Genomic DNA, 25,714 nt, shown 5'->3' on the forward strand with positions numbered 1-25,714 from the left:
CTGACCCAGGAATCAAACTGGGGGTCTCCTGCATTGCAGGCAAATTCTTTACCAACTGAGCTATCAGGGAAGCCCTCTCTTCCCATAAAGTGTACTATTAATTGATTCTGAGCATCTTTTCACCTCCTGAGTTCACTTGTCTTTGTGTAAAAAGTGTTCAGGATAATCTTCATATTCCACAAGAATTACTGTTACAGTGATCCTTTTCTCGTTTTTTTTGGCTGCGGTGGGTCTTCACTGCTTTGCACAGCTAGTTGCGGTGAGTGGGGGTTACTCTTTGTTGCCATGCATGGGCTTCTCATTGTGCTGCTTTCTTTTGTTGTGGAGCCTGGGCTCTAGGTGTACAGGCTGCAGACAGGCTCAGTAGTTGTGGCTCTCAGGGCTCTAGAGCACAGCTCAGTCGTTTTGGCTTTCGGGGCTCTAGAGCACAGTTCAGTCGTCGCGGCTCTGGGGCTTAGTTGCTCTGTGGCATGTGGAATCTTCCTGGACCAGGGATGGAGCCGGAGTGCCCTGCATTTGCAGGTGGATTCTTATCCACTGTGCCACCAGGGAGTCTGGTGATCCCTTGTTCTGATGTGCAGGTTGTGTTCCTTGGATGTACTAGCTGGAAGAAAATATTGAGAACTACTTATCTAGGTCAAGTTCTTCATTTATAGATTGACAGAGGACTCAGAATGACTAACTGACCATCCCGGTATTCTTTTTACTTACTACACACTGCAATTTCTTCACAACCCTTAAGAACTTTTCGCAACTTCGGGGGTTATTTCCTTCCCCTTTAACCTGGCTTGTGTGCTCCAGCCCATTTATAGCACTGTACTCATTGTTAAGTGAGAGCCAACTGTGAATGCATTTCATTTTGCTGGACTCTTCCTTAGTGATATGCCATTTCTTTCTTGAAATCCAACCATTCAGTAAATTTGAAGTGTTACTTCCTGCCTAAAGTCATGGCCCATCAACGTGATGAATATTTTCACCAGGAATCTGAATGCACTTTATAACAGCTTATATTTATGATCCTTAATCTGTGTGATTATCCTTTTACCCTAAATAATAAACCATATTCTGTTGCTTTTTTCATTCACTGGTTGCTGTGTGTGTGTGTGTGTGTGTGTGTGTGTGTGTAGGTGTATGTGTGTGTGTGTTAGTTGCTCAGTCATGTCTGACTCTATGCACCCACCAAGCTTCTCTGTCCATGGGATTCTCCAGGCAAGAATACTGGAATGGATTGCCATGCCCTCCTCCAGAGGATCCTCTCCACCCAGGGATTGAACACAGGTTTCCTGCATTACAGGCGGACTCCACCATCTGATGGAAAAGGCAATGGCAACCCACTCCAGTACTCTTGCCTGGAAAATCCCATGGATGGAGGAGCCTGGTAGGCTGCAGTCCATGGGGTCACAAAGAGTTGGACACGACTGAGTGACTTCACTTTCATGCATTGGAGAAGGAAATGGCAACCCACTCCAGTGTTCTTGCCTGGAGAATCCCAGGGACAGCAGAGCCTGGTGGGCTGCCGTCCCTGGGGTTGCTCAGAGTCGGACACGACTGAAGCGACTTAACAGCAGCAGCTAGCATCTGAGCCACAAGGGAAGCCTCTGGTTGCTTTGGACAATGTTTTATAATACATCTGTGGAATAATCTCTAATTCTTGAGTCAGCTGAATGGCAATATGATAGCAATAATACCTGATGAGCTTACCACAGAATGCTCTTGTGATTTAAAAAAAAAAACAGAGGCAATAAATCCGAGGCAAATTTTGACAATTTCTAAAGATAATACATCAAGGAGAATGACTAAATGGAAAGCAGTCTGGGAGCTGAATCATATTTAAGTTGCTGCAAAACTGACAATTATCACTTTTTTTTTTTTTTTTTTGGTCTGGAGACGCCTAGTGTTGGAAGATATAATTATTGTGTTCAAGTTTTTGAAAGACTCAAGGGGAAAACATTCTATATTGCTCTAAGCAGCATAACTACTAGAGGTGGAAGGAAGTAAAAGGGAAATAGATTTTGGTTCAGCAGGAGAACTTTCTAACATTAAACACTGCCCAACAGTTGAGCAGGCTGTCTTACTTAAGTAAGTGAGCGCTCTGAAATTTGAACTGTTGAAATAGAAGTCGGACGCCTATCTGGTGGGAGTGTACAAGAGGGAATTCATGCCCGGAGGAAGTTGGACTAATGACTTTTAAGCTGTCTTCCAATTCCAAGGTTTATAGGAGTGTTCAGTTAACCTGACATTTGAATATATGTGAATTGTTATTTTTTAAAAATTGTATTAAATTGTCAATCGACCTAAAAACTGTATGGTCAAGTTTACAGTAAGTAAAGTTTGATAAACATAGTGGGAAATCAGGTTTAAGACTGAAAACCCAGATGTCATTAAAGGCAATTAGTGACACTTTTAACAGAAAGGAAGAAGAGAGAGCTATATGGGTTTGGAATGATGTGTTCTGGTCAAGTGACACTTGTCACCTAAAACATAACTGCTATAAATTGTTTTACTTTACACATACTTGCTCAGAAGGATTTTTTAACATTCAGCGGTACCCTACGCGAAAGCAAGAGGGAGTCTTTGGCGAACAAGTCTCTGGAAGCCCTTTCGCGGTAACCCAGCCGCTGAAGACGGCTCCAGCCCGTGGCGGACTCGGGGTCGGGGGGTGGGGGGTAAAAGCGGAAGAGGCGCCGCTGGTCGCGGGTCCGAACTACTAGTCCCAGAGGTCCCCGCGGCTCTGCGCAAGCGCGATGACTTGGCGGCAGCGCCGCCGCAGGACGCAGGGAAGCCAACTAACGAGTGGCGGCGGCAGGGGCAGCGGCGGTGGCAGTTCGCGGCGAGAGCGACGGCTCCGAGGCCGAGTGACGGTCCGACGCACACCTCGGTGCCTTCCTCCGCATGATCTTCTCGGTAAGTGCACGTCCCCGATCACCCCGCGCCCAGTGCGCGGGCTCCTTGCCTGGCGGCGGTGCTGCTCCGGCCTAGGGCCGCAGCCTGCGCCTGACGGCGGGCCACCGGGTCCAGCTGACCCCTGGGCCCTGGGCCTTTCCCTCTAGCGAGGGGAAACGTGGTGCCGGGGGCACACGGTTCGGTCCGAGGGGAGAGGAGGCGGCGCGCTGGGGACCAGGCAGCCTGGGGCGGACAAGAGGGAGGGACGCGTGGGGGATGGGATGGGAAAGGAGAGCCAGAGGCGAGCGACCTGGCAGCTGGAGAACTGAGAATGGGAGTCGAGAAGGTGCAGTGTCCTCTGAGTGCCGCTGGTGAAGATGTCTTGGTTCGGAGACTCTTGACAAGCTGGACTCAAGGGTCTGGGGGTGGAGGGGCAGCCCACCTACCAGAAACATACACACCATACTTGGCATCTTTCCACTTCCTGTTGGAGGTCTGTAAATATGAAGCTGTCGGTTGCTTCCATCGCCTTTCCTTCAACTTCGTCTTTCATTGACTGGCAAAATGTAAACGAGTGCTGGCTAAGCAAAGAAGAGAAATAAACAGGTAGTTCTGTCTGTAAATCTGCGTAAAAACAGGAAGGCGTGGTGGTCCGTTCAGATGAGAGGTTAGTCAAAGGAGAACTCAGTGTTTTTATTTTTAAATTTGTGCTAAAAATCAGTTTGATCGAGGCTTTAAACTAGAAAGGATTTTAAACCTGGGATTCACCAGTTGGTGGATAGAATTCAGGAGCTCCTTGAACTAGAATGAGAACAAAACGCGTCTTTATTATCTGATGACTGTATTGTCATTTCCTTCACTTACGAATATAAGCAACAAACCACAGTAGAGTTAGCGATGCCTGTGACTTTGTCACCAATGTAAATAATAGGTATTTTTGTGTCATGTTTACAGGTGTTGCGGGTATCTCAAAATATCATTTATGATACACTCCAGTAAAAAAAGTATCATTTATGCTTATAATTTCTTTGGATTATGGTATTATCAGACCCACTGTTAGACCTTGTTATTTAATTTGATAATAAAGGTGCACATATATTACAATATCAGGGTTTTTTTTTCATTCTTTTGCTAATAGTTCAGTATAATTAGTTTCTTTTGTAGTCGCATATAGTTAATTATGCATTTAAAAGCAATCTGAAAGGGGGGTCCGTAGGCTTCACCAGACTACCAAAGAGACCCACGGCTCAAAAAGACTAAGAATTTCTGAAGCAGAAGTAAGTTTTGGGGATCTGTAATTTGGCTTTCAAGAATATTTGAATCATTAGATAAGAAAAAAGTCAAAGCAGATACGACAATAGTGTAGATGAAAGAGGGAATTTTTGTATTCAGGGAAATAAAAAAATCTGACTGTAATCAGAGTAATAGTTTTGAAAAATAGTATGGACCACAGATATTTCACTCAAGGTACTGAGGAATCAGCAAAATAATCTGAGGAAGAAAGGGAAGTGAGTACTTTGGCCCTTAGATTTTTGTATAAAGGCACCTCCTGGTTCTAAGTGATTAAAGGAATTGAGCCCTCCAAACTCTTGTGTAAGTCCGTGAAAGAAAATTTTAGTGTGTGCTGTTTTTCTTTAAGTCATGTAGGTAGTGTGACTTTTAAAGGGGGGGAGGATATTCTAATTTTTCTATCTTTTTGGGGATGCGGGGTGGTGGGCCACACCGTGAGGATTGTGGGATCTTAGTTCTGTGACCAGGGATCAAACGCGGACCCTGGCGGTGAGAGTACTGACTGCCAGGGAATTCCCCAGACTAATTTTTCTGTCATTAAGAGAAAAACTGCAGGATCTCTCTTCGAGTCTGTTTTCCTGTTGCCGTTCTTTTCATACATGACAGACAGTAAAGTACAGCTTAGAGTTGAAGAGTTACTAAGTCTTTTTCTTGAAATTTCATTTTAAATTCTTGTAGTTCAGCTTCTTTTTGGCCTCAGACTTCTCACTGACAAATCACTGTTAACATTTTTTCAGAATATGTGTGACTGGAAGTTTGCACCTGTTTGTAAAGCACCTGTCAGCATCTTGTGTGAGATATTTTCCCCTCTAAAATAATAGCTATAATGAAAAACTAGTGCAGCAGACTTTTTCTAGAAAGGATTAGGGGAGGGTATGGAAAGCTGAGGAAGAGTCTTTTGTGAAATAGATGTTGGTGCTGAAATAGTTTGTGTTGACTTAAACACACCGTATTAAAATCACTGCCTTGGGGAGGTCTTGCCAGATCTTTCTGTGACCTTACACTGCCTCTTTCGTCATTCTTTCTCCCCTGCCCCTTTATTTTATTTATAGCGTGTACCTATCTGGCATCGTATTATTTGTATATTTGTATATATTTATACCTAAAAGATGAAGAGAATTTAGATTGGAGCTACTACTACTAAATGGGAGAGTGGAGATTGGGGAATGCTGTGTGGATATGTCATTTGAACTGGACATTCAGTCGTAGATGTGATTAGCTACAGGGATACTGGAGAAAGGCTTTGGGTACAGGGAACAACTTGAACAAAGACAAGGACAGAGGAGTTTGTAAATCAAATAAACATCTAAATCAACAGCTCGCCCCCACCTCACTCCCATCCATCCATCCATCCAACCAGCGCGTTAGGTCTGTAACAGGAAAACTGGAAGAAAAGATTATGTATAAAGGCAGTTTGGGATGAACAGAGGCTGAGAAATCTAGGCTCCCCATGAAAGTATGTGACCATTTGCCTCCAGATGGATCTCTCCCTCCTAGAGCCCACCACAGTGACATTGCTCACAGGGAACTTGAAGTCTCTATGCTGAAGAACCAGAGAGGCAGCCTGGGGAAATGAAGAGTGTGGGGTGTGGAGTCAAACAGATCTAGTCTTGAATTCCTTGTCTGCTGCATAATAGCTGGATGATTAGGCAGTAAGTTATTTGACTTCTCTAAAGCTATTTCCTCATCTGTATAATGGAGGTGATAAATAGCTGTCATATAGGATTAACCCCAGAAGTAACTTCAGGAACATGGCTTTCACTCAGTAATTGCTAGTTATCTTTTGGCATTCCAACTTTCAACGTGCTTTCACCCTTTTCCACCTTCATGCCACGTCCCTGACCTTAAAACAGCCACTGCTCTCTGGTGCCTTCTCGGGCACTGTCACAGTGATGTCACTTCCCACTTCACCCAGTCGGCTTTACTGTGAGTTTGTGAGCAATTTTCCAGTGGTGACACTTAGCACCATACAAGGTGATACTGCCTGAGAATGGCATTCTGGAAATGGCAACAATATGTATTAACTTTTGTTGGGTGCCCCTAACAATACAAAATTTGCCACTCTTTAAATGGAATGTGCTTCAGTTTAGATTAGTTTATTTGGAAAAATTGCCCCTGATATTTGCAGAAAATTGCAGCAGGAAAGTAGATACATTCCCAATTGTAAGATGTTTCACTTTTATTTGTTATTATTATTTTTAGTAGTGAGTGTATTGGGGCGTTGGTTACACATTCTCCAGGATAAAGTATGATTTTTTTGAGGTGTTAAAAGTCTGATAAATTTAAAATAAAAAAGTCTGATATAAGTGGGATCCTTGGGGTGGATTGGGGGCATGGAAGGGATGTTCAAGAGGGAGGGGATATATGTGTACTTAGGGCAGAGTTACAGTGTTGTATAGCAGAAACCAGCATGACATTATAAAGCAATTATCCTCCAATTAAAAATAAATTTTAAAAAATAAGTGGAATCCTTTTTACTTGCTTAGGAAAGACCAAAAATAATTGAAGAACAATTTCTTCTCAAGTGATTAATTAAAATTTCCCCTTCAGCTTTCCTTCTCTGTAGTTAATGTTTTCTTAGGTAAGAAAGGATTTTAGCTGTGTTTTTGATTTTTTACATTTGAACTGCATAGAACACAAATTCTATATGTTTGCATAGAATTATTTGTGGCTTTAACTCTTAAATCCTAATCAAGATATTTTCATTTGTAAAGGAACAGTTTCTGTATTGTGTACAGAAAAAGCTTTTGACACAAATTGTTTGACTTGTGGCTTGTAAAATTATAGATAATTAAAATTTCCTTCTTTGTGTTTACCTATATTTTCTTATTTTTTGGATTATGTTTCAGTATGTATTACGATTTTGTAAAAATATTTTCAAAAGGGAAGTTCTTCACTGTTTCTAAGCTGAAACCCAGTTTTGAACTCTGCAATTCAAAGGTCAAAAAAAGTGATGAATATCTATTGATACTTCAAGTTCTCATATTTAATAAATAAATGGTTGAGCAAATGTTTAAGAAAATACAGACTTCCTAAGGGTCTTTATAATGTCTTTTTTCTTTTCTAAGTTTGAAGATAAACTAAATACTTATTAAGTATGTATACCCAAAAGGAAAATATAACTTAATGCTAACAGTGTAATTAAATTGTATATATTAAGCCAAAATTATCTTTGTATTCACCTTTTCTGTAAACCGTTTAAAAAAGACAAGACTACATAAAAAAGAATGAAATGTTGCCATTTGCAGTAACTTGAGTGGACCTAGAAAATATTGTACTTAGTAAGTCAGAGAAAGACAAATATATGATATCACTTATATGTGGAATCTAAAAATAATGCAAATGACTTTATATTCAAAACAAAAACATAGACATAGAAAATAAACCTATGGTTATCAAAGGGGAAAGGGGGTAGGGGGTTGGTGGGATAAATTAGGAATATTGGATCGACAGATACAGACTGCTGTACATAAAATAGATAAGCAACAAGGATTTACTGTATGGCACAGGGAATTATAACCAGTGTCTTATAATAACCTATAATGGAAAATAATCTTAAAAAAGATATCTATCAATATATAGATAGATTTCTATATGTATGTATCTACTTGTGTGTGTGCTCAATTGTGTCTGACTCTTCATGACCCCAAGGACTGTAGCCCACCAAGCTCCTCTTGCCCATGGAATTTTCCAGGCAGAAATACTGGATCAGATTGCCATTTCCTACTCCAGGGGATCTTTCCCACCCAGGGATCAAACCCTCGTGTCTTGGGTCTCCTGCATTGGCAGGTGGATTCTTTGCCAATAGATAAAAGATAGATAGATATACATATCTGAGTCACTTTGCTGTATACCTGACATTAACACAATATTGTAATCAACTATACTTCAATAAAATGATGATAAACAATACAAGGCTTTAAGCAGACTGTAACTGTATAAACAGGCAAGATGTCTGCTCATTAATTTAAGATGTCTGTCTGAAAGGGTGCCTGCTTGGTCTTGCTCCCATGTAACGCCTGTACACCCACGCTGGAGACTAGTCATCAAACGTGTTCGGTTCTATTTTTTTCTCTTCCTAATTTATACTTTCAATTTATTTTCTCTGAGTCTTTGAAAGGATTAATATTGGGAAATTTAAAAGACAGAATATTTAATCAAGGGATGTTAACCTATTCCCTTTTTTTCAGGATCAGAATCAAATTATCTTCCCAAGCAATTCAAATTTTATCTAAGTACATCTATTTTAAAAGTTTTTAGGACTTAGGGTAAAGTCATCTATTTTCAGCCCACTCTGAACTATCTCCTTTCACTTTCTAATGGAGAACTCTGACCCATGTCTTAATTTTACTTCCACTGTTTATAAATCCTGACTACCTGACAAAAATACATTAGGTCTGAAAGTCATAGCACTTATGGCAGAATTGCAAAATGTTTACAAATATGGATTTCTGTGTCCAAAAGGCTTAGGGAAGAATAGATTAGTTCTTTTTACAGAATTTATTTCATCTTTACCTTCTTTAGAACTCAAGGAATCTAACTTTGATTTCTCTAAAACAAAGTGCTTTTTAATATCGAATTATTCAAGGGCCTGGTGGGCCAACGTGGATTCTGATGGAAAGTAACTTATTAAGTAAGCTTTCCTCTAAGTTTCTGTTTGTTGCTGTTCAGTTGCTAAGTCTGACTCTTTTCAACCCCATGGACTGCAGCAGGCCAGGCTCCTCTGTCCTCCACCAACTCCCAGAGTTTGCTCAAATTCATGTAAAGTTTTTATTCCATCATTGCAAAACATCATGATAGCAATAATGACAACAATACCTAACATTTATTGACTTCTTTTTTTGTAGGCATTATGTAAACTAAAGTTAAAAGTTCCATAATTCTATGGAGGCATCTTAATGGTTCATTTATTTTTGAAAAGCCGTTTGACTAATGAGATTTTTTTTTTTTTTTTTTTGTGCTCCAGAATGTTCCTTTTAGGTAGAACACAGTGATAATAATACTGTTTGAAGTTTGATAGTGTTTGTAATTTTATGAAGTACCGTTTTGGTAAATGTGATGACACAGACATGTCAGTCTGCTGTTTACATGCTTTCCTTAAATTTGAGGGTGTACTCTTGGATCTTGAAACAGGCTTTACCAGTATTACAGCTCAGCAAAAATGCAGCTGAAGCCCAAAGTTCTCTTTCTGCTCTTCTATCTGGTAGTTTTGTGCACCCACTGTATTTAGGGAAGAAACTTAAGTTTATGCTGGGGACGAAAGCTTCCTCAAAGCATGTGGGTGGTGAAATCTCTCTCTCAGAGGTTTGTAGAGTGTTCTAAGGGTTTTAGGATTTTTTTCACTAGTTTGCCTTGATCTACAGATTTCTGTATGTCTTAGTGAGTTGTCGTTAGAGATTGGTGAATAGGAGGAAATTAGATTTGGTGATATATAACTTTGGACTAATGAAATTAATTAAGGCTTACATAACATGGAAGTTCCTGATACATTTCTAGATCAGGTGGATATTTTTTGTGTTACTTACTGCCTTTGGAGGAAAAGGGGATATAATTTTAATACCATTGAAATTCTGCTTATTAGTGTGTAGTGTGTTATTGTTCAGATGTACCAAGAAATTAAGTACTGTGTCCTTTTTGTTGGACTGGAAAATTTCACAGTTTTAATTATTCACAAAATTTGTCTGGTCCTGAGTGTTTAAGTAATTGTACTAGCAGATCTTTAAGCAGGGGAGCTTTTAGTGCCAAGTTTTTATTATGTTTTCCTTAAAATTTTTTTTGAATTACTTAAGTAATAAATATTCTTTGTTTAAAAAACAAAACTAAAAACAATGCAGAAATGAAAAATTTTTTCCCTACCTGTATATGCACATGCTATATGATTTGGAATTTTTTTTTCCCCCAGAATTATAGTTAACACTTGTTCTTGTTAAGTGCTTTACATATGTTAACCCATTAAACCCTCTAAACCTTATGAACATACCTGTCAAAGGTTCAGTTTTACATCCATTTGCATATGAAGAAACTGAGGCAAGGAAAAGTAATTAGCCAAAGGCTGCATAACTGCTACTGCTACTGCTAAATCGCTTCAGTCGTGTCCGACTCTGTGCAGCCCCATAGATGGCAGCCCACCAGGCTCCCCTGTCCCTGGGATTCTTCAGGCAAGAACACTGGAGTGGGTTGCCATTTCCTTCTCCAGTGCATGAAAGTGAAAAGTGAAAGTGAAGTCGCTCAGTCGTGTCCGACTCGTAGTGACCCCAAGGACTGCAGCCTACCAGGCTCCTCTGCCCATGGGATTTTCCAGGCGAGAGTACTGGAGTGGGGTGCCATTGCCTTCTCCAAAAGGCTGCGTAACTAGTGAGCAGCAAAACCGAGATTTGAGCTCAAGAAGTCTTGCTCTGGGATTTGCCTTTTAACCTTGGACTGCCTCTGGGATCTTACCTTGCATATCATCCTGCAGTTTGCTTTTTTTCACTTGGTGGAACCTGATAGGCATCGTCCCATGAACCTCTACCTCCTTCTTAGTAATGATGTGGTAGTACATGGAAAGCCGCTTCCCTGGTGGCTCAGCGGTACAGAATCTGCCTGACAATGCAGGAGAAGAGACGCAGGTTCGATGCCTGAGTCAAGAACATCTCATGGAGAAGGAAATGGCAACCCATCCCAGTATTCTTGCCTGGGAAATCCCGTGAACAGAGGAGCCTGGCAGGCTACAGTTGATAGGGGTCACAAAAGAACATGACTTAGCAACTATGCAAGTCCATGGAAGGCGTTACCATAATTTACTTAATGTCTTTCATGCTTCATCTTGTTTAACTATCCCATTAGTAATGATTTCAAGTAAGATTTTAAAAAGTCAAGATTTTTAAATGAAAATAGTGAGTCTACATTAGTATTTACTAAGTAATGCATATTAGCTGTCCAGGTGTTTTATTTTGTCAGTTGTGTGGTCTAATAAAACTTGAGCTTAATCCACAAGCTGTTTGTTATGCATTGGATTTCATTGTTTTCATGGTTTTTCTTTTTTAGCTCTGGAAAATTAATTAATAGATCTGGGGGGGGGGTAAAATTGACCTTTGGATTTTATTTACTTTTGGTAGGGTTTGGAGTTTTGGTGTCATAACACAAAGTGCTGTACTCTGAATTTTGGGTACTATCTGACTTTGAATTAGGTACTTACGTCTTCAGAGCTGTGTGTCTTTCAGTTCCTTGTGCTCCTGCCAGGAATAGTTGGTACCAAGTCTATTTTTTTAAACAATGTTTTACTTTTGTTTCAAAAATGTCAACCAAAGATCTTAGAAAGTATCAGTCGTTTCCATATTTTTCCCTCATGATATACGTTTCTTCATTGTGAAGAAATGTCCTTTTTTTTGGTACCTTAATAGTTATTTCAGACATACTCATTGGGAAGTTAATAGGTGTCTCCAACTTAAATTTGGTTGCTGTTCTTTAATCATTTTGGAACTGAGTTAGCAGCAGCTTGGCTGATTCCTAACTGGAACATTGCTCTTCATCATTCAGTCGCTTGTTTATTAATTATTTATAAATTTATATGTTGATTCAGTACCTGCTAAACACCAGTTCCTCTGCCAAGTAATGGAGATACCAAGATGACTGTGTCCCTGTTTCAGGGCACTTGAAGTTTTGTTGAGGAAACAATGTTCTGTTGCAAATAGTCTATGAGAAAATGTCTGACTCAAGAGGCTGGTAAAGGCTTCTCAGTTTGGGCTGGGCCCCGCTGCCTGAGTGGGACTTAATTGGCCACTAAGAGGAGTAGGCAGAGGATTCTAAACAGAGGGCGTGTAGAAATCCAGTCTCTGACAGTGACTCAAAATTGTCATCAGAATGTCATGTATCCCTGTGAGAATGCGGGTCCCTCAAGAGCAGACCTTAACCTGTCATGTTCATCAGCGCCTTGCACTTCATAGGTGTTTAGTAAACATTTGTTGACTGGGTGAGTGAAACGAGTGTGTTAAATAAAGCCTTACTGTCCTTGTCTGTCCATTTTTTGGAAAGAGCTGAGTTCATTATTTTTAATACCTGATGATGTTTAGAGTATGTTAATTTAAAGAAACATAAAATGAGTAAGAAGCTATTCCTGCATCGAAAGAGGTAAGTCTTGCAAAGGGAAACACATGCAGACAAATCATTGTAATTCAACATGATTATATTTATTTAAAAAAAAAATTTGCAGTGAACACCCATCTCTGGTATGGGTTGGATACATCCCTGAAAAGTGGTGGGTATTTAAAATCCTATACAGCTAACATTGTAGTAGGTCATTAAAAATGACGGTCATTTTTTTGCCTTTTCACATTAGTATAAATAGTACATGAATATTATGATGAAATGTACGTATATAGTGAACAAAAAAAGTAACTGACAGTTCTGTCAAGGTCTAGGCAGTAGTATATAACTGTTTACCATGCTTGATTCTCAAGTAACATCAGAACTTTTCCTGAATCTGCACACTGCTTTACTGTTGTTTATTTGAAATGTCTTTTTTGGGGACCCCTTAAAAATATTTTTAAAGAAGCTTTATGTTCTTACCATAATGAGAGGCTACTATCTCTTGCCCTAAATAGAAACCAAATTAAATATAATAAAAACACGGCAGTGTTATAAAACTTTGCTTACTGCTGTTTGTAGAAGAGTACTGAGTTTGAGATCTGCTGTCCTTTAATGAAAGGAGAGATTAGCAGGTGTTGGGCTTCCCTGGTAGCTCAGCTGGTAAAGAATCTGCCTGCAATGCAGGAGACCTGGGTTTGATCCCTGGGTTGGGAAGATCCCCTGGAGGAGGGCATGGCAACCCTGTCCAGTATTCTTGCCCGGAGAATCCCCATGGACAGAGGAGTCTGACAGGCTACAGTCCATGGGGTCACAAAGAGTCAGACACCACTGAGCGACTAAGCACAGCACAGCAAGTGTTAGGGAAATGTTGAAGACAAACTGGGGCCTTGCTTAGGTTTTCTCCATGATGTGAATAGGAGAACTGAAAGAGACTTTAAGATGGAGTAACTTTCCCACTCAGTGTCATAAGGGAGGAAGGACGAACCCTATTTGTTAGAGGCAGTTCCCCCAGCACTTAGCAGTGGGAAGAGATTTGGGGGCTGGGCCTCAAAGGAGAAATTTGAGTTCACTTAAAGATAGGGAGGATATAGGCTTCGTGTGTGTGCATATGTGCGTGTGTGCATGTGGATGCTCAGCTGTGTCCGACTCTTTGCGACCCCGTTGACTATAGCCTGCCAGGCTCTTCTGTCCATGGGATTTTTTTCAGGCAAGGAAACTGGAGCAGGTTACCATTTCCTCCGTCAGGGGATCTTCCCGACTCAAGGGATTGAACCCATGTCTCCTGTGTCTCTCCTGCAGTAGGGAGGAGAGTCCAGGAATGAGACTACTCAGATGATGAGACTCTTCATAGTCTGAAGGGTTGACTGGAGGAAGATGATAATCTTGAATTTTCCTAACCTTTCCCAATAAAGGGCCATTTTGATTTTCTGTTCTCTCACATTGGAAGAAGGCAGAAGATACACTCAGAGCATAGCTCACTTTGACAATATTGATTACTCTCTGAGGTCACTTGCCCACAGGAAATCCCAGTTAGCTTCTAGAGAAAGAGAGTGAAGTGACCAAGATGTTCTGGTGCCACTTAAGGAAGAATTGATGCTTTTGAACTGTGGTGTTGGAGAAGACTCTTGAGAGTCCCTTGGACTGCAAGAAGATCCAACAAGTCCATCCTAAAGCAGATCAGTCCTGGATGTTCATTGGAAGGACTGACCACCTGATACGAAGAGCTGACTCATTTGAAAAGACCCTGATGCTGGGAAAGATTGAGGGCAGGAGAAGGGGATGACAGAGGATGAGATGGTTGGATGGCATCACCGACTCAATGGACATGGGTTTCGGTAGACTCCGGCAGTTGGTGATGGACAGGGAGGCCTGTCGTGCTGCAGTTCACGGGGTTGCAAAAGAGTCGGACACGACTGAGTGACTGAACTGAATCTAGGTTAGTCCCTAGTAACTTTTTCAAAACTTTCATATACCATTTGTTTAGTAGGATTTAGGTTATTTAGTCCTGAAGTCCAACTAAACTTAACTTTGTCAGACAGTTTGAAACTTTCGAAGAAGAGGGGAGTTGTCCAGCTACTGACTGACATATTAATAGTTGGAAGAGTGGGGTGAGTAGAAGAAGTGACCTTGATGGTGAATTAAAGCACTCATTTTTGGGAGGCACATGGCATGGTGGTTAAAATCTGTGTAAGCCAGGTACACTTGGATTCTAGTCTTAGCTTTGCTAGTTACTGATTTGACCTTGGGCAGAATATTTAATTTCTTCATCAGTAAAAGGTGGGTACGAATACCTTTCAGGAATGTTACACAGATGAAATGCAAATTTCCATATAAAGTACCTAGTTAGTCCCTAGCAATGACAATCCTCCTGGCAATCTTGATTCCAGTTTGTGTTTCTTCCAGTCCAGCGTTTCTCATGATGTACTCTGCATAGAAGTTAAATAAGCAGGGTGATAATATACAGCCTTGACGTACTCCTTTTCCTATTTGGAACCAGTCTGTTGTTCCATGTCCAGTTCGAACTGTTGCTTCCTGACCTGCGTACAGATTTCTCAAGAGGCAGATCAGGTGGTCTGGTATTCCCATCTCTTTCACAATTTTCCACAGTTTCTTGTGATCCACACAGTCAAAGGCTTTGGCATAGTCAATAAAGCAGAAATAGATGTTTTTCTGGAACTCTCTTGCCTTTTCCATGATCCGGAGGATATTGGCAATTTGATCTCTGGTTCCTCTGCCTTTTTAAAACCAGTTTGAACATCAGAAAGTTCACGGTTCATGTATTGCTGAGCCTGGCTTGGAGAATTTTGAGCATTACTTTACTAGCGTGTGAGATGAGTGCAATTGTGTGGTAGTTTAAGCATTCTTTGGCATTGCCTTTCTTTGGGATTGGAATGAAAACTGACCTTTTCTAGTCCTGTGGCCACTACTGAGTTTTCCAAATTTGCTGGCATATTGAGTGCAGCACTTTCACAGCATCATCTTTCAGGATTTGAAAGAGCTCAACTGGAATTCCATCACCTCCACTAGCTTTGTTCATAGTGATGCTTTCTAAGGCCCACTTGACCTCACATTCCAGAAACACAAGCTGGAATCAAGATTGCTGGGAGAAATATCAATAACCTCAGATATGCAGCTGACACCACCCTTATGGCAGAAAGTGAAGAGGAACTAAAAAGCCTCTTGATGAAAGTGAAAGTGGAGAGTGAAAAAGTTGGCTTAAAGCTCCACATTCAGAAAACGAAGATCATGGTATCTGGTCCCATCACTTCATGGGAAATAGATGGGGAAACAGTGGAAACAGTGTCAGACTTTATTTTTGGGGGCTCCAAAATCACTGCAGATGGTGACTGCAGCCATGAAATTAAAAGACGCTTACTCCTTGGAAGGAAAGTTATGACCAACCTAGATAGCGTATTCAAAAGTGGAGACATTACTTTGCCAACAAAGGTCCGTCTAGTCAAGGCTATGGTCTTTCCCATGGTCATGAATGGATGTGAGAATTGGACTGTGAAGAAGGCTGAGTGCCGAAGAATTGATGCTTTTGAACTGTGGTGTTGGAGAAGACTCTTGAGAGTCCCTTGGACTGCAAGGAGATCCAACCAGTCCATTCTGAAGGAGATCAGCCCTGGGATTTCTTTGGAGGGAATGATGCTAAAGCTGAAACTCCAGTACTTTGGCCACCTCATGGGAAGAGTTGACTCCTTGGGAAAGACTTTGATGCTGGGACGGATTGGGGGCAGGAGGAGAAGGGGACGATAGAGGATGAGATGGCTGGATGGCATCACTGACTCGATGGACGTGAGTCTGAGTGAACTCCAGGAGTTGGTGATGGACAGGGAGGCCTGGCGTGCTGCGATTCATGGGGTCTCGAAGAGTCAGACACGACTGAGCGACTGAACTGAACTGAATGACAATCCTGAAAGGCCCAGTGGTTATTATTGTTTTTGTTTCCTAGGCACACGTACACTTTACTACCACCAGCCAAAACTCTCCTCTTCAAGCTCAACCACTACTACTTATAATGGCTTTTTAAAAATTTTGCTATTAAGTGGAAATTAATATGAAAACTGACTTTTCCTAAACAATTCTGGCTGATTTGCCTTGCTTCTTTTGACTAGGAATTAGTGCAAAATGTTAATACACCTGTGGAACTTTTGCGTTAGGAGGTTTCTGTGTTTTGTTTCCGATCACAGTGAACTGAAAGAAAAAATATTCTTAGAATGATAGTTTAAACAGTGCAGTATGTTACCAGATGTTAGTGGGTTCTGTGACATCAGTTGATGATAAATTACAGTGTTCATGTGCAGTTCTCAAATTCGTATACTTTTTCTTACTGAGAGAAGTTGCCAAATTGTATGCTTAGATTTAGAATTATGTTATTTATACAACAAAAAATTAAAAGACTTTACTTTTTAGAACAGTTTAATTTACAGAAAAACCTAGATGATGGTATAAGGAGTTGCCATACACCCAGTATCAAGTTCCTGTTGATATGGCACATTTGCTATAATTAGTGAACCAGTATTGATAATTATTATTAATTAAAGTTCATACTTTATTCAGATTTCTTTAGTCTTTACCTGATGTCCTTTTTCTGTTCCAGGATCTCATTCAGGATATGTTACATTTAGTTGTTATTATCTCTGTAATTTTTGATTGGATCATTTTAATTAACCAAATTATTTGTTTGCAAAACATGCTTTATTCTCAAAATTCAAAGCCATACCTATGTGTGGCATATTATGTTACTAAAAATGCTCTTTGCTTGAAGCTAGTTCACCTTTAATAAGCCTTTATTAGTATAGGTTTCATCATGTTAGCAAGTAGTCTGTCTTACCTTTTAACTAAAAAGGTAAGAATATTTTTTCTTTCAGTTCACTGTGATCGGAAACAAAACACAGAAACCTCCTAACGCAAACTGTTTGATATTTCACGCTTACTTTCATGGAAAGGTTCATTTTGGTCGCCTCTGTCATGTGAAGGACATGGAGTATGTCTCATTGTGTCCTAGCGAAATGATAAAAATTACTCTGCCTCTTTTTTGTGGAGGAACTAAGATCCCACAAGCTGTGCCACGTGGCCTGTGGGATTTTACCTCATTGACCAGGGATTGGACCGAGGCCCTTGGCTGTGAAAGTAGAGAGTCCTAACCACTGGACCACCAGGAAATTCCCTGCCCTACCTCTTAATTGATAAGAATAGTGATGTCCTACATCATAGATTATTTATACTTCACAATCTTCTCATGTGAACTATACTATTGAGCATATGAAGTAGGTAAGAGGTAAGAGCATTATCCCAGTTTTGAAGATGGGGAAGCAGAAACTTAGCTGAAATCACTAGCTACAGATCACGGTGCCAGTAGAAGGCAGAGCCCAGTCTTAAATCCCTCAGATTTTCTTACTGTAGTTGTTTGTTTGTTTTTTTTTTTAATATCCTTTCTGTTGTCTTGTATGAAATAATTTCTATAAAAAATGATAAAGTAGTGAGTGTTTTTGTGTTACTGACTTATAGAGTTGATCTTGAGTTTATTAAATTCCTGAAGCCTGGCGTGCTACAGTCCATGGGATCTCAAAGAGCCGAGCAACTGAACAACAAGAGAGAGATGATTAGATAAACTCTCGCTGTTACTTATAAGTTTAAAACTCTTAGCTGCATATCATTAACTTGGGATGCTTCTGATTAGAAATTTTCATCAGTGAAATAATCAGACATGATTCTCATTCCATAAAACATTTGAAATGATTTCCCCCTACTTTTGAGTCCTTGAGTCACGGGAGTTCAGGCATAGTTGCTGACATGTGTGATACGCGTTTCCTCCCTGGAACTTTGAATGCATTTTCTAATCCACGAATTTCACTTTATCTGGTTGTGCTTCCTTCCCCATGCTCTGTGTTAGAGTAGGTATGCGTGCTTATCAGGAGTTGACAGGCTTTTTAGGCCAGATAGTGAACGTTTTAGGCTTTGTGGCATATGGACTCTGGTGACTCTGGCAACTATTCAGCTCTGCTGTTGTAGCCTGAGAACAGCCAATGATAATATATAAACAAATGTGCATGGCTGTGTTCTGGTAAAACTTTATTTGTACAAGTAGGCAACTGGTTGAATTTGACCCACAGGCTGTAGTTTGGCAGCCTCTCCTCTACACAATTGTAGGAACGATACAAAAGCCCAGTGTGCTTCATTCTTCCAACTAAAATCTCCCTCTGGGCTCTCAGTGATAAGTCTTCCTAACATGAGTTGAAAAGGTTAAAATCTGACTTAACACGCACAGGTATGCTGCTGCTGCTGCTACTAAGTCGCTTCAGTCGTGTCCGACTCTGTGACCCCATAGACGGCAGCCCACCAGGCTCCCCCGTCCCTGGGATTCTCCAGGCAAGAACACTGGAGTGGGTTGTCATTTCCTTCTCCAATGTAAGAAAGTGAAAAGTGAGAGTGAAGTTGCTCAGTCGTGTCCAACTCTTCACGACCCCATGGACTGCAGCCTACCAGGCCCTCCATCCATGGGATTTCCAGGCAAGAGTATTGAAGTGAGGTGCCATTGCCTTCTCTGATGCATAGGTATAATTGACTTTATTTTTGTAGAAAATGTGGGTAAGTGGAACTGAGGTTAATATAGATTTTCAAAGTTCAGTTATTGACCCCTCCAAAAAGAGATTATCTAACTTTGAAAATGCTTGCAGCTTTCAGGGGGCAAAAAACAGTTTGTTACTGTGAGATATACCTAAAGTTAATTTAAAAATTCTTTGATTTTTACTTAAGTTCTTTTTCTCAGAGCGACTTGTGATAATGCCGTTAGCAAACCTGTATGAGAACTTCTGTGTTCGGCTGTGGTATTGGGGGCTGGACATACATAGGTCTAAGAGAGAATTCTCATCCTTTGAGGGGACCCTTCATTCTTGCTGGAAGGAAAATGGACATTAAAGATGAAAACAAAAAATAACGGTTCCAATGTAATGGTGTGAATAAGCACTGCTTTAGGAGTTCAAAGTTGGAATTTATCAGTGGGGCAAACTGCATGGTTGGGAAGGAAGATTTCATTGAGCTAGGCCTTGAAAATGTAAAGGAGCAAATAGGATGAAGGTGAGTTGAAAATAAAAATGAAGAGGCATACGAGGGTTTGTATAGACAAATAATACTCTAAAAGTAAGGAATAAATGTTAATTTTGAGCGTGTAGTATTTTTAATGTTTTCAGTACAGTGTGCTTATTGTAGTTAACATGTATTGATGCTTTTCATAGTATTTACCTCTCCTCTTTTCCTGTCCATCAGAGACTACATGCTTGTTCTTCCTATGTTATTTCTACCTCTGCTTACGAGGTTTCTAACATGAATATGTTACTGAAATGCCTCTTTTTCATTCATATATTCATTAGCAGATGTGTACTGATGTGCATGATGTGATGGATTCTAGTCAGTGCGAACAGAACTGGAAACAAATTGGGCATAAATCCCTCCTCTTAGGGAGTGTATATTTTCTTGGGGAGATGGTGAATACATAAGATAGATAAGTGAAATGTATAGTAACCAGTGCTAACAAGTCAATCCTGAGATCAGTCCTGAATATTCATTGGGAGGACTGATGCTGAAGCTGAAGCTCCAGTACTTTGGCCACCTGATGCGAAGAACTGTCTCATTGGAAAAGACCCTGATGCTGGGAAAGATTGAAGGCAGGAGGGGTAGGGGACAGCAGAGGTTGAGATGATTGGATGGCATCACCAATTCAAGAGACGTGAGTTTGAGCAAGCTCCAGGAGTTGGTGATGATCAGGGAAGTCTGGTGTGCTCCAGTCCATGGGGTTTGCAAAGCGTTGGACACGACTGAGTGACTGAACTGAACAAGAAAAATGAAATCAGGGAGACATAAAATGAGCATGTGACTGAGTGAGGGTTGGAATTTAGGTAGGGTGGACGAGAAAGACTTCACTGAAGATGACTCTAAGACCCAAAGGAAGTAAGAGACCCGGGTGGGAAGCAGGTGCAAAGATACTGGAGTGGAAGTATGCCCGGCAGGTTTGAGAATCGGGCTGAAACAGAATGAATGTGGGGGTTGATAGGAGAGTGATCTAATGTCCTTCTTTGTGTGTCTTGATGAAATTATTAATAGTGTCTGCTTTCATTCCCAGTAGTGTCCCAGTTTGGACGGTAAGTTCTGTGGTCTGGTAATAGGAGGTGAAGTCAGAGAGCTAAAGGGGAATAGAGGTAGACCACGGAGAGCCAAGAAAAGAAGCTTTTGGCGGATTTTAAGTACAATGATGTTATTTGACTTAGGCTTTCACAGGCTTTCACTTAGGCTCACTGTGTTGAGAATAGGCCGAGAGCAAAGACCGAAGCAGGGAGCCTGTGGAAAATCGCTTCCGATGCTTCGGTTTTCTCAGTGAAGTAGGAGGCAAGGGGCTCAGAATAAGGAGAGGGGAAGAAGTTGGAGATCTGAGGAGAGAGGATGGTATGGATTCATTGCCTGGGGGATTGGGGAGTGGTGGAGGGACTTGGGGGAGTACCAGTGCGTGTGCCATGCGTCAGTGAGGGCCCGTGTAGGGTTTGTGATCGTGAGTTTGAAGTGATGCTAGCATGGTTGTGTATGTCGGTTTTCTCATTCACAGGTATAAAGTAGGAGTTGGGAGAGCATTAGATTCAACTGGAATTGAGGGTCAGTCAAGTGAGGGCAAATTGCGGGCTTCCCAGGCAGCGCTAGTGATAAAGAACCTGCCTGCCAGTGCAGGGAGATGTACTAGATGCAGGTTCGATCCCTGGGTCGGGAAGATCCCCTGGAGGAGCACAATCCACTCCAGTATTTTTGCCTGGAGAATCCCATGGACAGAGGAGCCTGGCAGGCTACAGTCCATAGGGTCACAAAGAGTCGGACACGACTAAAGAACTTAGCATGCGTGCACGGAGCAAGTTGAGAGTGCATTCGGCAAGTGATCATAATGATTGACTATGGGGTTTATGCTAGTTGGGTAAGGAGGGAAGCAGGGACAGGAGGAGGCTGAAGGTTAGTTTAAAAAAAAAATATATATATATATATATATATAAAATAGGCTTAATGGCTTGAAATTCTTGGTGGGGTCAAATGATCATTGGAGTTTGAGTGTTGTAGGGGAAGGAGAGAGACTGTAGTACATGATAGCAGTAAGGGTGGGTAATAGTAGGTCATATAGTCTGATGAACTTGAAAGAAAATGCTTAGCAAGTTTACCTAGTGTTCTGGATTTATTTAAAATATGTTCACAGAAATGTCTTTGAAGACATTTTGGGCTATCGAAGGGTTTAGAAGGTGAGTTCTTGTTCAGATATTTGAAGCATTACCTTCATGTGATTTTTTATTTTTAAATATTTATTTATTTGGCCATGCTGGGTCTCAGTTGCGGACATGTGTTAATTTTTTTAAGTGAGGGTTTGCTTGAAGGTTTTGGTTTCTAAATTGCATAGATTCGTTCACATTTTGCTATGTCGTTGGAAACATTTTACGCGTCCTATCTTGAACAGAATTTCAGTTCTAATTGGACTGTGAGCTCCTTGAGATTAGGGGGCCTGGCTAGGTTCCCACAATAGTTGATAAGATATTTTGTTAAGCTGTATTAAGGCAGCAAGAAAGGTACAGTTTGAGAATCGCCAAAATATTTTCCTCTATCATTTTATTATGAAAAGCTTCTAACATAAAGAAACTGTTGAAGAGTAGTACATTGATCACCGTATACCCACCAACCAGATTCATTCAACAGTGTTTATATTTTGCAGTGTTTTACAAATCTTTTAATTTTTTTTTTGACCATGTACAAGTGAGTTCCAGATATCCTGACACTTCACTTCTACATACCTGAGCGTGCATCTCTGAAAAATACAGTGTTCTCCTGTGTAACCACAGGATTTTTCTGAGCCATTCTTGTAGATCAGGGAAATAGTAAAATGTACCGGCTCTGTCACCTGTCACCCACTTGGCCTCGTGCAAGTTACTTAACGTCCCTGAGCCTTAATTCGCTTTGCTGCGAAGTTCCTATCTCAGAGGGATGTTGTGAGGATGAAGTGTGTAAAGTTCTTAGAACCACACCAGGCACAATTTTCAGTTTATAAAGTGGTTTTCTGACATAATACTCAATTCTGGTGTATACCGCCACAGCCGACCCTTGTCACCGGAGTTGGAAACACCTGCCTCGCCATCGCCATGTATAAGTGTCAGCAAGCTGGGATTTTCTGCCTCCAGTGTCTGTCACATCTGTCCGATTCTTTCCACTGCCACTGCAGTATTTCTTGCCTATCAAGTTTGTAGTGTTTCTTCATCTAGTTCCATCCCTATCTCCTCTTCTTTCTCCTTACTGCCAGAGTTTATGTTCTCAAATATAAATTTAATCATGTTAATCCATTTAAACTCTTTCCCCATCTCCTACAGTCCAGTTTCTTTTTCTTTTCTTTTCTTTTTTTTTACAGTCCAATTTCTTAACACTGGGTTCTGTGTGCAGTCTGTCTGTAGCCTTATCTCATTATACATTGAGTCCTCTGCCTCCAGCCTCACTCTTAACACACACAAACACACATGTCCCCAAACTGTAGGAAGTCATGTGTAGTTCTCTGAATATCACACACCTCTGTGCTTTTGCTTGATTGGCTCTGTGTATCTGGAAGTCAGTTCAGTTCAGTTCAGTCACTCAGTCGTGTCCGATTCTTCGCAACCTCATGAATCGCAACACGCCAGGCCTCCCTGTCCATCAACAACTCCCGGAGTTCACTCAGACTCACGTCCATCGAGTCAGTGATGCCATCCAGCCATCTCATCCTCTGTCGTCCCCTTCTCCTCCTGCCCCCAATCCCGCCGAGCATCAGAGTGTTTTCCAATGAGTCAACTCTTTGCATGAGGTGGCCAAAGTACTGGAGTATCAGCTTCAGCATCATTCCCTCCAAAGAAATCCCAGGGCTGATCTCCTTCAGAATGGACTGGTTGGATCTCCTTGCAGTCCAAGGGACTCTCAAGAGTCTTCTCCAGCACCACAGTTCAAAAGCATCAGTTATTTGGCACTCAGCCTTCTTCACAGTCCAACTCTCACATCCATACATGACCACAGGAAAACCATAGCCCTGAGTAGACGGACCTTTGTTGGCAACGTACTGTCTCTGCTTTTCAATATGTTATCTAGGTTGGTCATAACTTTCCTTCCAAGGAGTAATAGTCTTTTAATTTCATGGCTGCAGTCACCATCTTCACTGATTTTGGAGCCCCCAAAAATAAAGTCTGAGATTATTTCCACTGTTTCCCCATCTATTTCCCATGAAGTGATGGGACCAGATGCCATGATCTTCGTTTTCTGAATGTGGAGCTTTAAGCCAACTTTTTCACTCTCCACTTTCACTTTCATCAAGAGGCTTTTTAGTTCCTCTTCACTTTCTGCCATAAGGGTGGTGTCAGCTGCATATCTCAGGTTATTGATATTTCTCCCAGCAATCTTGATTCCAGCTTGTGTTTCTCCCCGTCTACCATTTCTCATGATGTCTCTGCATATAAGTTAAATAAGCAGGGTGACAATATACAGCCTTGAAGTACTCCTTTTCCTATTGGAACCAGTCTGTTGTTCCATGTCCAGTTCGAACTGTTGCTTCCTGACCTGCATACAGATTTCTTAAGAGGCAGGTCAGGTGGTCTGGTATTCCATCTCTTTCAGAATTTTCCACAGTTTATTGTGATCCACACAGTCAAAGGCTTTAGCGTAGTCAATAAAACAGAAATAGACGTTTTTCTGGAACTCTCTTGCTTTTTCCATAATCCAGCGGATGTTGGCAATTTGATCTCTGGTTCCTCTGCCTTTTTAAAACCAGCTTGAACATCAGGAAATTCACAGTTCACATATTGCTAAAGCCTGGCTTGGAGAATTTTGAACATTACTTTACTAGCGTGTGAGGTGAGTGCAATTGTGCCGTAGTTTGAGCATTCTTTGGCATTGCCTTTCTTTGGGATTGGAAGGAAAACTGACCTTTTCCAGTCCTGTGGCCACTGCTGAGTTTTCCAAATTTGCTGGCATATTGAGTGCAGCACTTTCACAGCATCATCTTTCAGGATTTGAAAGAGCTCAACTGGAATTCCATCACCTCCACTAGCTTTGTTTGTAGTGATGCTTTCTAAGGCCCACTTGACTTCACATTCCAGGATCTCTGGCCCTAGGTGAGTGATCACACCATCGTGGTTTTCTGGGTCGTGAGGATCTTTTTTGTACAGTTCTGTGTATTCTTGCCACCTCTTCTTAATATCTTCTGTTTCTGTTAGGTCCATACCATTTCTGTCCTTTATTGAGCCCATCCTTGCATGAAATGTTCCCTTGGTATCTCTAATTTTCTTGAAGAGAGCTCTAGTCTTTCCCATTCTGTTGTTTTCCTCTATTTCTTTGCATTGATCTTGAGGAAATCCTCTTTTTGTCTGGCAAATTCTTATCCCACCCCTGCCTCCCCGCCCAAATACTTGTCTTTGAAGACCAGACTCGGGTACCTAACTTCTCCGTCACTCCTTCTCTTTTGTCCCTGCTCTACGTTGTACAGCCTTCAGCATATAATCCATATTTTGGGGCAGCCACTAACTTGCATGTCTAATAGAATGGGGGTTCTATTAAATTAGAAAGTCCTTGAGGACTAGGTTTTATCTTTTTTTTTTTTGTATCCCTTGTACCTAATGTGTTGCTCATGCCAGGCACAAAATAAATATAGGTATTGTGTCCACGTTTTAGGAGAAAAAAGCCTGAAGTTTAGAGAATATGCATTATGTACCCAAGGTAACAGAACTATTAATGAAACATAGATATCTTTAAGAGCCCATTTCAGTTTTATTTTCATTAACTATAATACTTCTCATAATTACAACCATTTGTTCAGTGATTCTGTTCTTAGTCTGTGGATTTAGAGCCCCCTAGAGGATGTTAGAATTCCCTCATACTACAACTACTACTTCTAAGTCGCTTCAGTCGTGTCCGACTCTGTGCGACCCCATAGACGGCAGCCCACCAGGCTCCCCCATTCCTGGGTTTCTCCAGGCAAGAACACTGGAGTGGGTTGCCATTTCCTTCTCCAATGCATGAAAGTGAAAAGTGAAAGTGAAGTCGCTCAGTCGTGTCCGACTCTTAGCGACGCCATGGACTGCAGCCCACTAGGCTCCTCCGTCCATGGAATTTTCCAGGCAAGACAACTGGAGTGGGGTGCCATTGCCTTGTGTGACGCATAGGTATAATTGATTTTATTTTTGTAGAAAATGTGGTTAAGTGGAACTGAGGTTAATATAGATTTTCAAAGTTTAATTATTGACCCCTCCAAAAAGAAATTATCTAACTTTGAGAAGGAAATGGCAGCCCACTCCAGTGTTCTTGCCTGGAGAATCCCATGGACGGAGAAGCCTGGTAGGCTGCACTCCATGGGGTCGCAGAGTTGGACACGACTGAAGCGACTTAGCAGTAGCAACTTTGAAAATGCTTGCAGCTTTCAGGGGGAAAAAAACAGTTTGTT

At 41.1% G+C, this 25,714-nt stretch overlaps 1 protein-coding gene across 7 annotated transcripts in view; it reads left to right on the forward strand.

Moving 5' to 3' along the window:
- Positions 1 to 2,786: 2,786 nt before the first annotated feature.
- GAPVD1 (GTPase activating protein and VPS9 domains 1) overlaps positions 2,787 to 25,714 on the forward strand; it is a 76,143-nt gene continuing 53,215 nt past the window's right edge. For 6 of the 7 annotated variants that reach the window (XM_010810351.4, XM_010810352.4, XM_010810355.4 and 3 more), the window contains exon 1: positions 2,792 to 2,904. The gene's annotated coding sequence lies outside the window, so the exon portion shown is untranslated. 7 annotated transcript variants of the gene reach the window in all.

Source organism: Bos taurus, chromosome 11 (genome assembly GCF_002263795.3).
Source record: "Bos taurus isolate L1 Dominette 01449 registration number 42190680 breed Hereford chromosome 11, ARS-UCD2.0, whole genome shotgun sequence".
In the NCBI taxonomy this organism is placed as follows: Eukaryota; Metazoa; Chordata; class Mammalia; order Artiodactyla; family Bovidae; genus Bos; species Bos taurus.